Genomic DNA, 13,325 nt, shown 5'->3' with positions numbered 1-13,325 from the left:
TAGTCATCATTGTATTCTTTACCACTACCCATTTGCAGAAAAAAGGAAAAAAATGAGAGAAAGAAGCCAGTTTCACTTAAGAAAGTCATAGATGAAACAGTAATAATTACTAACTTTATTAAGACTTGACCCTTGAAATATATATATCTTTAATATTTTATGACAATTGTCTGGAAAGGCATTTGGTCTATTAGGTTGAATGATATGATATGACATTGCCATTTGTTCTAATCAAATACTGTTTGAGTTGTGAGCTGAACTAGTCTCTATTTTTTATGGAACACCAATTTTACTTAACTGACAAACTGGTTATTCAGATTTGGGTATTTGTCAGTTTTGGGGTTTTTTTTTTATGAACAAAGCAAGCCTGTCAAGAAACAACTGACAGTGTTTATTCCCAATGATAAAATTCAAGCCTTCAAATGAAAATTAGAATTTGGGAAACTTCTGACACCCTAAGCTTGAGAGCTTCCCAATATTGGAAGACATTTTTGACGCAGTCAATTGTGATATGTTATCAACAAATATGATTTTTTCTGTATTATATAATGAAAGGCGGCAACATTACAAAATTTGCGTAACTCAATAGAGTAATATTCTCCAAATGAACAATGCAAGACCTTAAAAAATCACACGTGGGTAAAAGATCCATTCAAGGTGCAAGAGAGACCAATGGATATTAATGTATCAGAGTACAAAAGGTTCACTGATACGGTTTCAGATTCCACAGTGCATTTGTCCCTTAAGGAATTACCACTTATTTTGGTATAATATTAAAAAAGAATATCCACAATTATCTGAAATGACTATTAAAACAGTTCTTCTTTTTCCAACTACATAGCTGTATGAGGACAGATTTTCTTTATATACTTCAACCAAAACAACATATTGCAACAAATTAAATGCAGAAAAAGATACACTCTGTCTTCTATAAAGCCAGACCTTAAGAGATTTGTGAAAATGTAAAACAATACTGCTCTTCTCACTATTTTTTCTGGTTTAGAAATAACAGTTTTTTAAATAAATTAGTAAGTGAAGATTTTTTATTTTATTGGTAGGATGTAGACAATATAGCATTCAAACTAATAGTTCCATATTGGACCAACAATTGTTGAACACCTGACTCCAGAACCTTCCTCTCTTCTCCATTTCTATTTAAACTGTCCAAGACAGGACTTCATCTCTCACCTGAGCCAAATGATTGCCCGTCTAGCCTTGTTCACCTCCAGACTGCCATCAGCATGCCATATATACACCCAAATCTAAAAATTCCTCGACTCTACTTAAAGATCCTTCAAATGGCTCCAATCATCTTTAGCATCGAGTTCAACCTTCGTAGGATGGCAGGTGTCCAAGCCCTGCCTTTCTCACAAGCCTCATCTTCCTCATTACTTGCAGTATTACCAAACTGAATATAGTTGCTCACATATCTGGGACTTAGCTTCCGCTGTTCATTCTGCACAAAATGCTCTACCCTTCCTCACCTGGCCAATTCACACTCATCTTTCCCAAGACTCAGATTAATATCCAACACCCCTGGAGCCTTCCCTGACCCTCCCTCCTCCCCACCCTCACTCTCACCCCCAGACTGGCATAAGGGCCCCTATTCTATCCATTTGGGTGAGTCTGTCTCTTCTGTTCCACTATAAATTCCCAGGACATGTATCCCTTGTAAGTAGCCAACAACCTGTTATGTAGTACACATTTAATTGGCTGGTAGAAACAAATGTAAATGATTCCAAAATTACTTATGTGCAACACCACAGACATCAAAATAGACACTTTGGCCCCTGAATTAGAATCCCTTCATTCTCAGCACCTGGATACTATAAAACTATTTCCTATATCTTACAAATATAAAAAGCTCAGCTGTCTTTGCCCAGGATTCTTTGGTTCATATCAACTTTGTAAAGAATGTAAAATGCTTTCAGGAGCTTTCAAAACAGATATATTATGTAATATATTGATTTTTTGATGCTTTCTCTGAAAAATAATAATTTATTATCTCCATAGTAATGTAAAACACTTTTTAACATCTCAGGAAACATTTAAACTTCTGGGTATTCAATAGTTTTTTAATGCAGAGGAACAAATTAGACCATATATTTTTAAATTTCATTTATTCTTCAATATGATAGTGCCCTCTAAATGGCAGGTACTTTTCTAGGCACTGGGGCACAGTAGTACCTCAGACAAAAAGTCCTGTCTTTGTGGAGCTTATATCCAGAGGTATAAACATTCTGGTCATCCACTCAGATACTATTACTGAGATACATATACTCAGTTCTACTGAGACTCACATACTTCCTAGAATACCTACAACATCTGACCTACTGAGCTATGACGCAGACAGCTGTAGTTAGTAAGAGCCATAAACTGCTTCCTTACAAATGATGTAACACATTATTTTGTGTGTTTTTGCCTGGGAAGAATAAAAAATTATCTCTGGAAATAGTTTCCTAGGTCCTGTTTGCAGCAAATTATTAACATCTGATATCAAAGCACAGTATACCCTTATATTTCCGTTGAGGAAATTTGTCAAAGCAGGTAAATATACCTGTCTAGTAACCTAATCATTATGAGGATGAATTAGCGAAAGATATGCACATCTTGGAACACCCCTCGGTGCTGACAGAATGAACTTGTAACGCCTCTAAATACTGTATGCACAACTTTGCATATTATGCACCAATTGTGTCAAGGCAAAATTAATGCTAGAGTGCCCCTGGAGACATCTCTCTGGAGCTTTTTCTTGCCTAAAGTACCTATGAAATGTGCCACATTTTGTCCCACAAATATTTTCTGAGTAGCTATGATGTCCAAGATGTAAAGTAACTCCACTGCTTTCCAGTAGGTACCCAAGGCCTGTCCTCTAATGGATGGGCAGAAGATGCTACTTGTACAAAGCCAGGTCACACAGCTGAACATCTCAATCGATTAGATGCCCTGTAAGCAGAGGTTGAATCACAGCAGTGCTACAATACCCTGAAATACCTTCCAGTCTAGCAACAGATTGAAATCCCAGTATGTAAACTGGAAGACAAATTTGTCTTCCCCCTTTTTTTTAACACTTCATTTCCAAAGAAATGAAAATTTTGTCCATTGGATTTGAGAAAATATTCACATACTATAACTGTGTGTATGAGTTGTGCAAAATCATATGCTATATATGATGGAGTAATGTTCAGTGTTGGTCTGAAGGGCTAGCTGGTATACTACAGTCTCTAATAAGTAATGATCCAAACTCACATAAAACACCCACATGAAACAAATGCACTCTCCTAAAATTCACCTTTAGAGTAAATTGTTCTTAGTTCATGAGGGTGTTTCCTGGTTTCTATTTATAATAATGAACTTTATCCATAATAGACACACATCAAAATATAAGGTGAGCTTTGTCTAAAAGGGCAGAGAATTACAAGTTCTGTGGTTGCTTCTGCTTTCTCTACCTTGTTGACAATTCAGATATTTCATTTCCACACATACAAAAGAAACCGCCGTCATATATACTGCATGTGGGAATATTGTCAATTCTTTCCTGCCTTAAAAGTTACTAAAATCTGAGCTGCATGAAACAGAATGGTGAAGAAAGAAGAGTATCTTCACACGACTCCCCTTTTTCCTCTCCATTTTCCTTTTTGCCACTCTTTTCCCACACAAATCTATAGACTCCAGATGGTAACACATAGTCCAGAATTATCCTTCCCTATATATCCTTCTACTATAAAAAACTTCCATCCTCTGGGAAGTTAGCTCAGCTTTCAGGAAGAAAATGCTGATAACCGAATCCCTTTGCTCTGCACCTGAAACTAACACAACATTGTTAATCAATGATACTCCAATATAAAATAAAATTTTTTTTAAAAAAAGAAAATGCTAATAAACTGATTCACATTGTAATATAAATAAACAACTTTGTTACCTTTCATGGGAATAATTATTTTTTAAAGAGAAAAAAATCTGAAGACGATTAATTAAGCCCAAAGGACTGAACGTTTCATAGTTGAATTTGGGATCTGAAGTAATTATGTGAAGATTTTTGAGAGAAAAACCCTTCACTCTTCCTTTGTGTAAGATATTGGCCCATGTGCATCTGCAAAGGCGTGAAGCTACCAGTCTTCCCAGCATTATTCTACTTTCCTTTAGGTAATGACTTAAACCTTCTCTTTTCCCAGAAGAAAAGGTTAAATTTGAAAGGTGGGTTAATTTGAGCTTAATGCCTTGTTGATATAGAAATAGGATACCATACTTCTAAATGCTCAGTACACAGTTGTTTAATAAACATGTTGATTGCACAGATTTATATGTTGACTTATCTTTTTCAAAATTTTCAATCAATCTTTTCCCTTCCTTTTAAACACAGGTGACACATATTTGTCAAATTAGATTAGGGCCTTATATGAAGAAAAATTTTATCAAGAAGAATTTTTCTTCTAGAACTTTTAATTCAGAATTTGAAACTTGAAGTTTGGGGGCTTTTGTGGGGGGAGGAGTTGGGGGGGCTTGGTTTTTTCACATAAGTCTACAGGGATTTATTTTGAATTTCTATAAACAAGGACAGTAGAATGTAACAAATAGAAAGACTAATTATAAAAATGTTTAAGAGCTGAGAAGGAGACATTAACCTAGACCATGTACAGGAGAGACATCATTACCCCCCAAAATAAAAAATAATTATAATACAGATTGCCAACAGACACATGAAAGAATGCTCAACATCATTAATCATTAGAGAAATGCAAATCAAAACTACAATGAGATATCATCTCACACCGTTCAGAATGGCCATCATCAAAAAATCTAGAAACAATAAATGCTGGAGAGGGTGTGGAGAAAAGGGAACACTCTTCCACTGTTGGTGGGAATGTAAATTGATACAGCCACTATGGAGAACAGTATGGAGGTTCCTTAAAAAACTAAAAATAGAACTATCCAGCAATCCCACTACTGGGCATATACCCTGAGAAAACCATAATTCAAAAAGAGTCATGTACCAAAATGTTCATTGCAGCTCTATTTACAATAGCCAGGACATGGAAGCAACCTAAGTGTCCATCAACAGATGAATGGATAAAGAAGATGTGGCATATATATACAATGGAATATTACTCAGCCATAAAAAGAAATGAAATGGAGTCATTTGTAGTGAGGTGGATGGACCTAGAGTCTGTCATACAGAGTGAATTAAGTCAGAAAGAGAAAAACAAATACAGTATGCTAACACATATATATGGAATCTAAAAAAAAAAAAAAAATGGTCATGAAGAACCTAGGGGCAAGATGGGAATAAAGACACAGACCTACTAGAGAATGGACTTTGAGGACACGGGGAGGGGGAAGGGTAAGCTGGGACGAAGTGAGAGAGTGGCATGGACATATATACACTACCAAACGTAAAACAGATAGCTAGTGGGAAGCAGCCGCATAGCACAGGGAGATCAGCTTGGTGCTTTGTGGCCACCTAGAGGGGTGGGCTAGGGAGGGTGGGAGGGAGGGAGACGCAAGAGGGAAGAGATGTGGGGACATATGTATATGTATAGCTGATTCATTTGTTATAAAGCAGAAACTAACACACCATTGTAAAGCAATTATACTCCAATAAAGATGTTTAAAAAAAAAAAATTCTAGTGCCATTTATACCACTCAGACTACCTGAAAAAGAGGGACTAGATTTAACAAGAGTCTTCACCTGTATGAAATACAAGCAGATTCAGGTTTACCTTTGATTATGATTCCTTGGAAAATAGAAGGAGGGTGGATTTGGTTTCAATGGCTAGCCTACCTATAGTTGTATTTTATGAGACACCACACCATAACCAGCAGCCCTCCTGGAGAAAATTATAGAGAAAGGCGATAGGCTTATGTTTGAATGGACTGTTAGCACCCACATAGGTACAATGAGAGGTGAATTTTTAAATACAGGTGTGATGAGGAAAAGGAAGAGAGGTCTGACAGAAACCAAGGACTCCACAAGTAACCTTAATGAAAATTACAACAAAAAGAGTAGATGCAAACAGATAATCAGATAAGAGTAACCAGACTGCTAAAACACCTGGATTTTTAAAGAAAGTCACACCTACTTTCTCATAACGAGATTCTACTTCAGAGAAGGGACTATGTGATCATGATTTGGGGAAAGCAGAATTCAAGGAAAAAGAGAAACAAAACTAAGTTTTGGGGCTTCCCTGGTGGCGCAGCGGTTGAGAGTCTGCCTGCCAATGCAGGGGACACGGGTTCGAGCCCTGGTCTGGGAAGATCCCACATGCCGCGGAGCAACTAGGCCCGTGAGCCACAACTACTGAGCCTGCGCGTCTGGAGCCTGTGCTCCGCAACAAGAGAGGCCGCGACAGTGAGAGGCCCGCACACACCGCGATGAAGAGTGGCCCCCGCTCACCGCAGCTAGAGAAAGCCCTCGCACGGAAACGAAGACCCAACACAGCCAAAAAAAACATAAAAAATATAAATAAATAAAAAATTAATAAATCTTTGGAAAAAAAAAAAAAACTAAGTTTTTAGCCTGTATATTTCAAGCCTGTATGTGTTCATTTATCTAAAGATATTTGTTAAGGAAAAAAATTTTATTTTAAGAGAAGATAAAAAGGCAATATCCAGCAATCTATCATCAGTTTAAATTCTATTGGACAGGGCTTCCCTGGTGGCACAGTGGTTAAGAATCTACCTGCAAATGCAGGGGACACGGGTTTGAGCCCTGGTCAGAGAAGAACCCACATGCCATGGTGCAACTAAGCCCATGTGCCACAACTACTGAACCAAAACAGTCTATGCCCTCATGGAGCTTACATTCTACTGGGAAAGATAGACAATAATAAAATAGCTATACAAATATAAAGGGGAATTCCCCTTTATATGGTGGAATATGGTGGTCCAGTGGTTAGGACTCCACGCTTCCACTGCCGGTGGCCAGGGTTCTATCCCTGGTCAGGGAACTAAGATCCCGCAACTAAGGGAACTAAGGGAACTAAGCCGCGTGGCATGGCCAAAAAAAAAAAAAGAAAAAGAACATTTAAAATTAAAAAATATATATATAAAGCCAGGTTGTGATAATGTGCTGTGAACAAAAACAAAGCAAGGCAAAGGGAGACAGCCAGAGATTCTATTTTAGCCAAAGAGGTCCTGGAAAACTTCTGTATTATCTTCCAAACCTATGTGATGGCAAAGCAGTTTGAGACCTGAGAGTTCTTGTCTCCTGTCTGTTTTGAACTCTGAGCAAGCTTCCCCACTCCCACAGGTTCAACTCTGACCTGTATTAAAAACTCCAGATTCCTATCTCCAGCTCTGACCTTTTCTCTGAGTTCTAATTCCATGATGCCAAGAGTATAATCGACAGAACTAAAACCAAACTAGCTCCCCCTGGGCTCCTTTACCCCCCACCAGAAGACTATCTTCATTTTTCTAGAACTGTCTAGAGGACTTAATGTTTTGTCTCTTTCTGCTCCTTTATTCCACTGTAAAAAAAAAAAGTACTAAAAGTTCCTTCTCCAAAATGCTTCCCACAGATCCTGTAGTCCTCATTCTCACAAGCATCACATTTAAGGGCAGCTGGAAGTTTGTTTGGGAAAGCCCTGCTTGACCACAGTTGGACCCTACGACCTCCCATATCAAAACTAAATCCCTATGCCTCGTTTTCATACCCTTCAAAATCCAGCTGCCTCAGATCGGTTATGGACTGAATTGTGTACCCCCAAAATTCTTATGTTGAAGCCCTGGTCCCCAGTATCTCAGAGTGTGATTGTATTTGGAGATAAGGGCCTTTAAAGAAATAATTAAGTTAAAATGAGGCCATTAGGATGTGCCCTAATCCAATCTGACTTATGTCCTTATTAAAAGAGAGACACCAGGGACATATGTGCAGAGGAAAGGCCATATGTGCCCACGTGAGAAGGCAGCCATCTGCCAGCTAAGGAGAGAGCCTTCAGGAGAAACCTGCTGGCCCTTTGATCTTGGACTTCCAGCCTCCAGAACTGTGAGAAAACAAATTTCTGTTATTTAAGCCGCCCAGTCTGTAATATTGTCATGGCAGCCCTAGCAGACTAATGCACTATCCCTTCATATTTCTATCTACTACTCAACATGCAGTCTTACAAATGATCCTGGAAAACACTACACTGATTCTTGTCCCAAACTTTTATCCAAGCTAGAATTCTTGCCTGTAATATTCTTCATCCCTTCTTAAAAGCACAGGGTTTTGAAGTCAAACAAACCTACATTCAAATCCCAGCTTCATTCACTTAATAGCCATGTAGCTTTAATTAACTTCTCTAAGACTCTGTTTTCTCATCCATAAAATGGGTACATCACTGAATTCAGTCAGTATGTAGGTTAAATGAGGTAGTGTACATGACATGCCCAACACAACACCTGGTACACAGCATACATTCAATGGTGATAGTTGTAGTCGATATTCATTTTTCAAAGCTCCATTTAATACCAGATTGTTAAGCATTCTGGCCTCTTTGGACCACCAGCCCAACTTGAAGAGAATACAGAAGAGGAGAATCATGGAGTCAAGCTTGGAGCCCTACCCTACAGGGCCTGATGCCACCTGAGAACATTGGAGTTAATGTGATAAGCCACGGGGAGCCAGTCAAGGTTTTTGAACTGAGGAAAAGCATGATCAAAGCCATGCTTTAGGAAGGATAAAGTGACAGCTGCGTGTAGATGATCAGGACAGACACCACGCAATATTAGAGGTGACAGGTCATAAAGAACTAAACTTGAGTGGTGCTTATAGGAACGGAAAGAGGGGAGAATTGTTTAGAGAAATATTTCAGACATATAGTCTACAAGACTGAACACTGAAAGGGAGGACAGAGTCAGAGGTCACCCCAAGGAAGGCCTTGAGATTGCTAGAGTGCTAGCACCATGAACAGAAACATGGAGGCCGGGTGAAGATGCAGGAGCACAGGGGAGGCATCAAGCTTTATTTTAACCTTCACATTTCATTCCCTGTGCTGCTCCTGCCACTGCATCTCACCCCGTATCTGCAGTCTGATCAGGTGCCCTTCTCTTCCAGTAAAACTGCAAGAAGGGATTTCAAAATTAATTTACACAAAGATATAAACGGTAAACTTTCTTAAAGGCTAATCTTCATTTTAAGAAAGCCCCCGCTCCAAAGATGAACAACAAGAAATGTGGATAACTGACAAACATAAGTGAGGTATGGGATGGAGACAGCATGTCCTTTAGCAAATATTATCATTACACATTCCACCTCCTCCTGCTACAAACACTTTGGCTGCAATCTGGGGCCATCCCTAGATTTTGACATTAGTGTTGTGTTTAAGAACCACTTTCTTATCTTAATGCTGGATGCTGTTCAACACTGCAAAAAAAACCAAAATTGTTTTCGTTGGCTGTTTAAAAGCTGAGAAACATCAGCACAGAACAGCAGGGCTGGGAAGGTCCATGATACATCAGCATCGGCCATCCTTCAGATAGCTCCAGTTTCTCCACCCTGACACTAGAGAGGCCAAGGGTAAATGCGGCAGCCTTGCCCAGTGCTCGTTTTCCACCTCTCCAAACCTTGTCTTCCACCGCTAATTAAACCCACCTCCTTTACCCTGGACAGAGGTATAAAATAGAGAGTTCTTACGGTCTTCAAAATAGCTTTTCACAGATTAGAAAACAAACAATTCTTTCGGGCTTCCCTGGTGGCACAGTGGTTGAGAATCTGCCTGCCAATGCAGGGGACACGGGTTCGAACCCTGGTCTGGGAAGATCCCACATGCCGCAGAGCAACTAGGCCCGTGCACCACAACTACTGAGCCTGCGCGTCTGGAGCCTGTGCTCCGCAACAAGAGAGGCCGTGATAGTGAGAGGCCCGCGCACCGCGATGAAGAGTGGCCCCCACTTGCCACAACTAGAGAAAGCCCTCGCGCAGAAACGAAGACCCAACACAGACAAAACTAAAAAAATAAAAAATTCTTTCACTTTTTTTTTCCACTCTGGGTTATTTATTCAACCAAAATTCATGAAGTGACCATGCACATACACTGCAGAGGTGAGGGAAGGAGATGGAGGAAAGGAAAGGAGGGTGAAAATCCAAACTCCTGCAATTCCTACCCTCAACATGTTCTCGGTTCGGTTAGTCTTCATTCACATCTGTGGATCACCTTTGTAGCTCTGACCCCTTTAAATCTCCCACAAGCCTTTCTAGGTTTCTTTTAAATGTGGGATTCCATGGTAAATAGTCCACATTTTCAAAAGGATCTGACCCATATTTTCTAAATTCCCAGCCATGCACTTGTTTGAAAAGTGCATACATTGTAATACGTGGGCACGCAAGGGTGAGTGTGTAGGAGAGGTTGATTTAATAGTCGTGATGCTGAATCATTCAGCAGATTATTTACCCTGAACTTCATATCACTTTCTGTCATGTATTCACTGCACTCGGCCAAACACTGCACAAAATGTATTAAAAAGAAATCAACCTGGTACTGCTGGTATAGAAAATGGTAATATTAAACATCGAATTACCATATGATCTAACGCCACTTCTGGGTATACACCCAAAAGAATTGAAAGCAGAGACTAAAAACAGATTATTTATACACCTATGTTCACTGCAGCATTATTCACAGTAGTCAAAAGGTGGAAGCAACCCAAGTGTCCATCGAGGGAAGAATGGATACACAAAACAGGGTATGTACATAAAATGGAATATCATTCAGCCTTAGAAGGAATTTCTGACACATGCTACAACTTGGATGAAACTTGAGGATATTATGCTAAGTGAAATTAGCAAGTCACAAAAGGACAAATATTGTATGATTCCACTTATATAAGTACCTAGAGTTGTCAACTTCATAGAGACAGAAAGTAGAACAGTGGTTGCCAAGGGCTGGGGAAGGGATGAATGGGGAGTCGTTGTTCGATGGATGTGAAGTTTCAGTTTGAGAAGATGAAAAATTTCTAAAGATGAATAGTAATGATGATTGCGCAACAATGTGAATGTACTTAATGCCATTGAACTGTATACTTAAAAATGGTTAAGGTGGTAAATTTTATGTTATGTATACTTTATCACAATTTCTTAAAATATTAAAAACATTTAAGGATATAATAGAAGAAAATGTTCCTGAAATAAAGAAATATGAAAAAAAAGGAATCATCCCTCTTCTAGAAGCAGGTGCTTTAAAAATCCATGGCAATGATGCAGACACAAAGCAAAACACAAAGAGACAACATACCAGGGGAAAATCTTTTTGACCTCAATTGAATAAGTATGTGTAAGAGCATTTACAGCTGTGTGTTTCAACCTTTCTTTCATTATCATACCCACTAAGTTTGTAGATATTTTTTCCCTAATTGTCTCCTGATGAAAGTTTAAAACCACAGATAGGGACTTCCCTGGTGGCACAGTCCTTAAGAATCCGCCTGCCAATGCAGGGGACACGGGTTTGAGCCCTGGCCTGGGAAGATCCCACATGCCGCGGAGCAACTAAGCCCGTGCACCACAACTACTGAGCCCGCGTGCCCCAACTACTGAAGCCCGTGCCCCTAGAGCCCGTGCTCCACAGCAAGAGAAGCCACTGCAATGAGAAGCCCACGCACCACAACCAAGAGTAGCCCCCGCTCACAGCAACTAGAGAAAGCCCACGCGCAGCAACGAAGACACAATGCAGCCAATAAAATAAATAAATAAAACCACAGATACACTATATATCTGTTTATGTACAATGGTCCTTTAGAGGGCCACAAACCATTGTGATATCTGAGATATTGCCCCCCCAAGAACCAATTTTGCCCTCTTGTATGCAATATCACCCTCTTTGAGAAGGCATGATTTGCAGTATTAGCCACTCTAAAAAATGGGTGCCATGACAAATAGCAAATCTGACTGAAATAATCAGAGGGCTGGGAATGCACACATACTAACCAACACTAAAATGTGTCCAAAAGTCTATCGCCAATATTAAAAGTATCTGCACACTACTAAACATCTGAACAAAAAGTGAGAAATTCACCTTTAGTGTCTCCAAGTATCCAGAAATTGCCATTGTAGAGATGATATAACATCTAATTGATTAACGGGTTTTTGAGAAGTTTAATTCAGATATTTGGTATCATGTATAGAGAATGTAGCATTACCATTGTAATGGTAACATAACCATGACATAGTTTATTTTTCTACCTGGTAAAATGACATATGCAGATTTTATAGAAAAACTCCATAATTTTTCTCATTACCTGGAATTTAAGGAGCCTTATAATTTTGCTACTCAGAGTGTGGACCTTGCAACATCAGCATCACATGGAAGCTTACTAAAAATGCAGAATTACAAGCTCCACCCCAGACTGACTGAAACAGAATCTGTAGTTCAATGAGATCGCCAGGTAATTCTTATGCACATTAAAGTTTGAGAAACACTGCCTTAAAAGACAAATACCATCCAAGTAGATTTATTTATTACTCCACTCATCCTATACTACGGAGCCTATAGGAAATGCAAACTGGAAAAGAATCATGCAAAATTTTTTTAAAAATCACCAGATACAAAACATGCAAATTTCTATCCTGGGGCCTACCCCCTCAAAGAAGTTAGTTCAGGTAGTTAACTCACTCTGCAATAGCAGGGATGGTTGAGAGCAGGTGAACGGGATTGCCAGATGCCCGCAGCTCCTCTCTTCAGAAGCAGCAGCAGAGGGCCCTTCACCAGAGGTGTTATTAGGAATGCTCTTCCAAGCCTTAGCTTTTTAGCATGGAAGAAAACATCCTGAGGGGAGCAATGTGAGCAAGCAGCAGGATTCCCCTTTCTTTATAATCCCAGCTGTTGTGTCCAAAAACGACTCAATAACTAAGAGGCTGCCTCTCCCCAAACATTAGCCCAACCACTCCCATTAATTCCACCATATAGCTTCACTCTTTGAGGTCTGAAAGATTTTCCCTGTGGTCTTCTTAAAATATGAAGGGTTATGGTGGTTATCAACTACCCTAACTAACCACCAGTTAAAACTGAACAGGGAGTAGATGGTAGCCAGGTGTGAGCTAGGGAAAAGGAAGGACCCTAGGGAAATCAGAGCCCTGGAAAGAGGTTGACCTCTCCTCATTGTACCTCCGCTAATATCTCAGTGGTCTGGTGGCAAGGGCACTGGCTATGGGGACACAGCCCCTCAGATTCAAATCCAAACTCTGCCACTTACGATCTGGGGGATTTTGAACCAACTGTCAATCCCTCTGAGCCTCAATTTCCTCACCTATAAAATAAGACTAATTATGCCTACCTCAGATGCCATTATGAGGGCTGAATGAGATCTTGCTGGTCAACTCCCAAAACGAGTGTTTAATAAATGTAAATTCCCTA

Source organism: Eubalaena glacialis, chromosome 6 (genome assembly GCF_028564815.1).
Source record: "Eubalaena glacialis isolate mEubGla1 chromosome 6, mEubGla1.1.hap2.+ XY, whole genome shotgun sequence".
Taxonomy (NCBI): Eukaryota; Metazoa; Chordata; class Mammalia; order Artiodactyla; family Balaenidae; genus Eubalaena; species Eubalaena glacialis.
The sequence above is the reverse complement of the archived record's forward strand: the minus strand, read 5'-3'. Positions refer to the sequence as shown.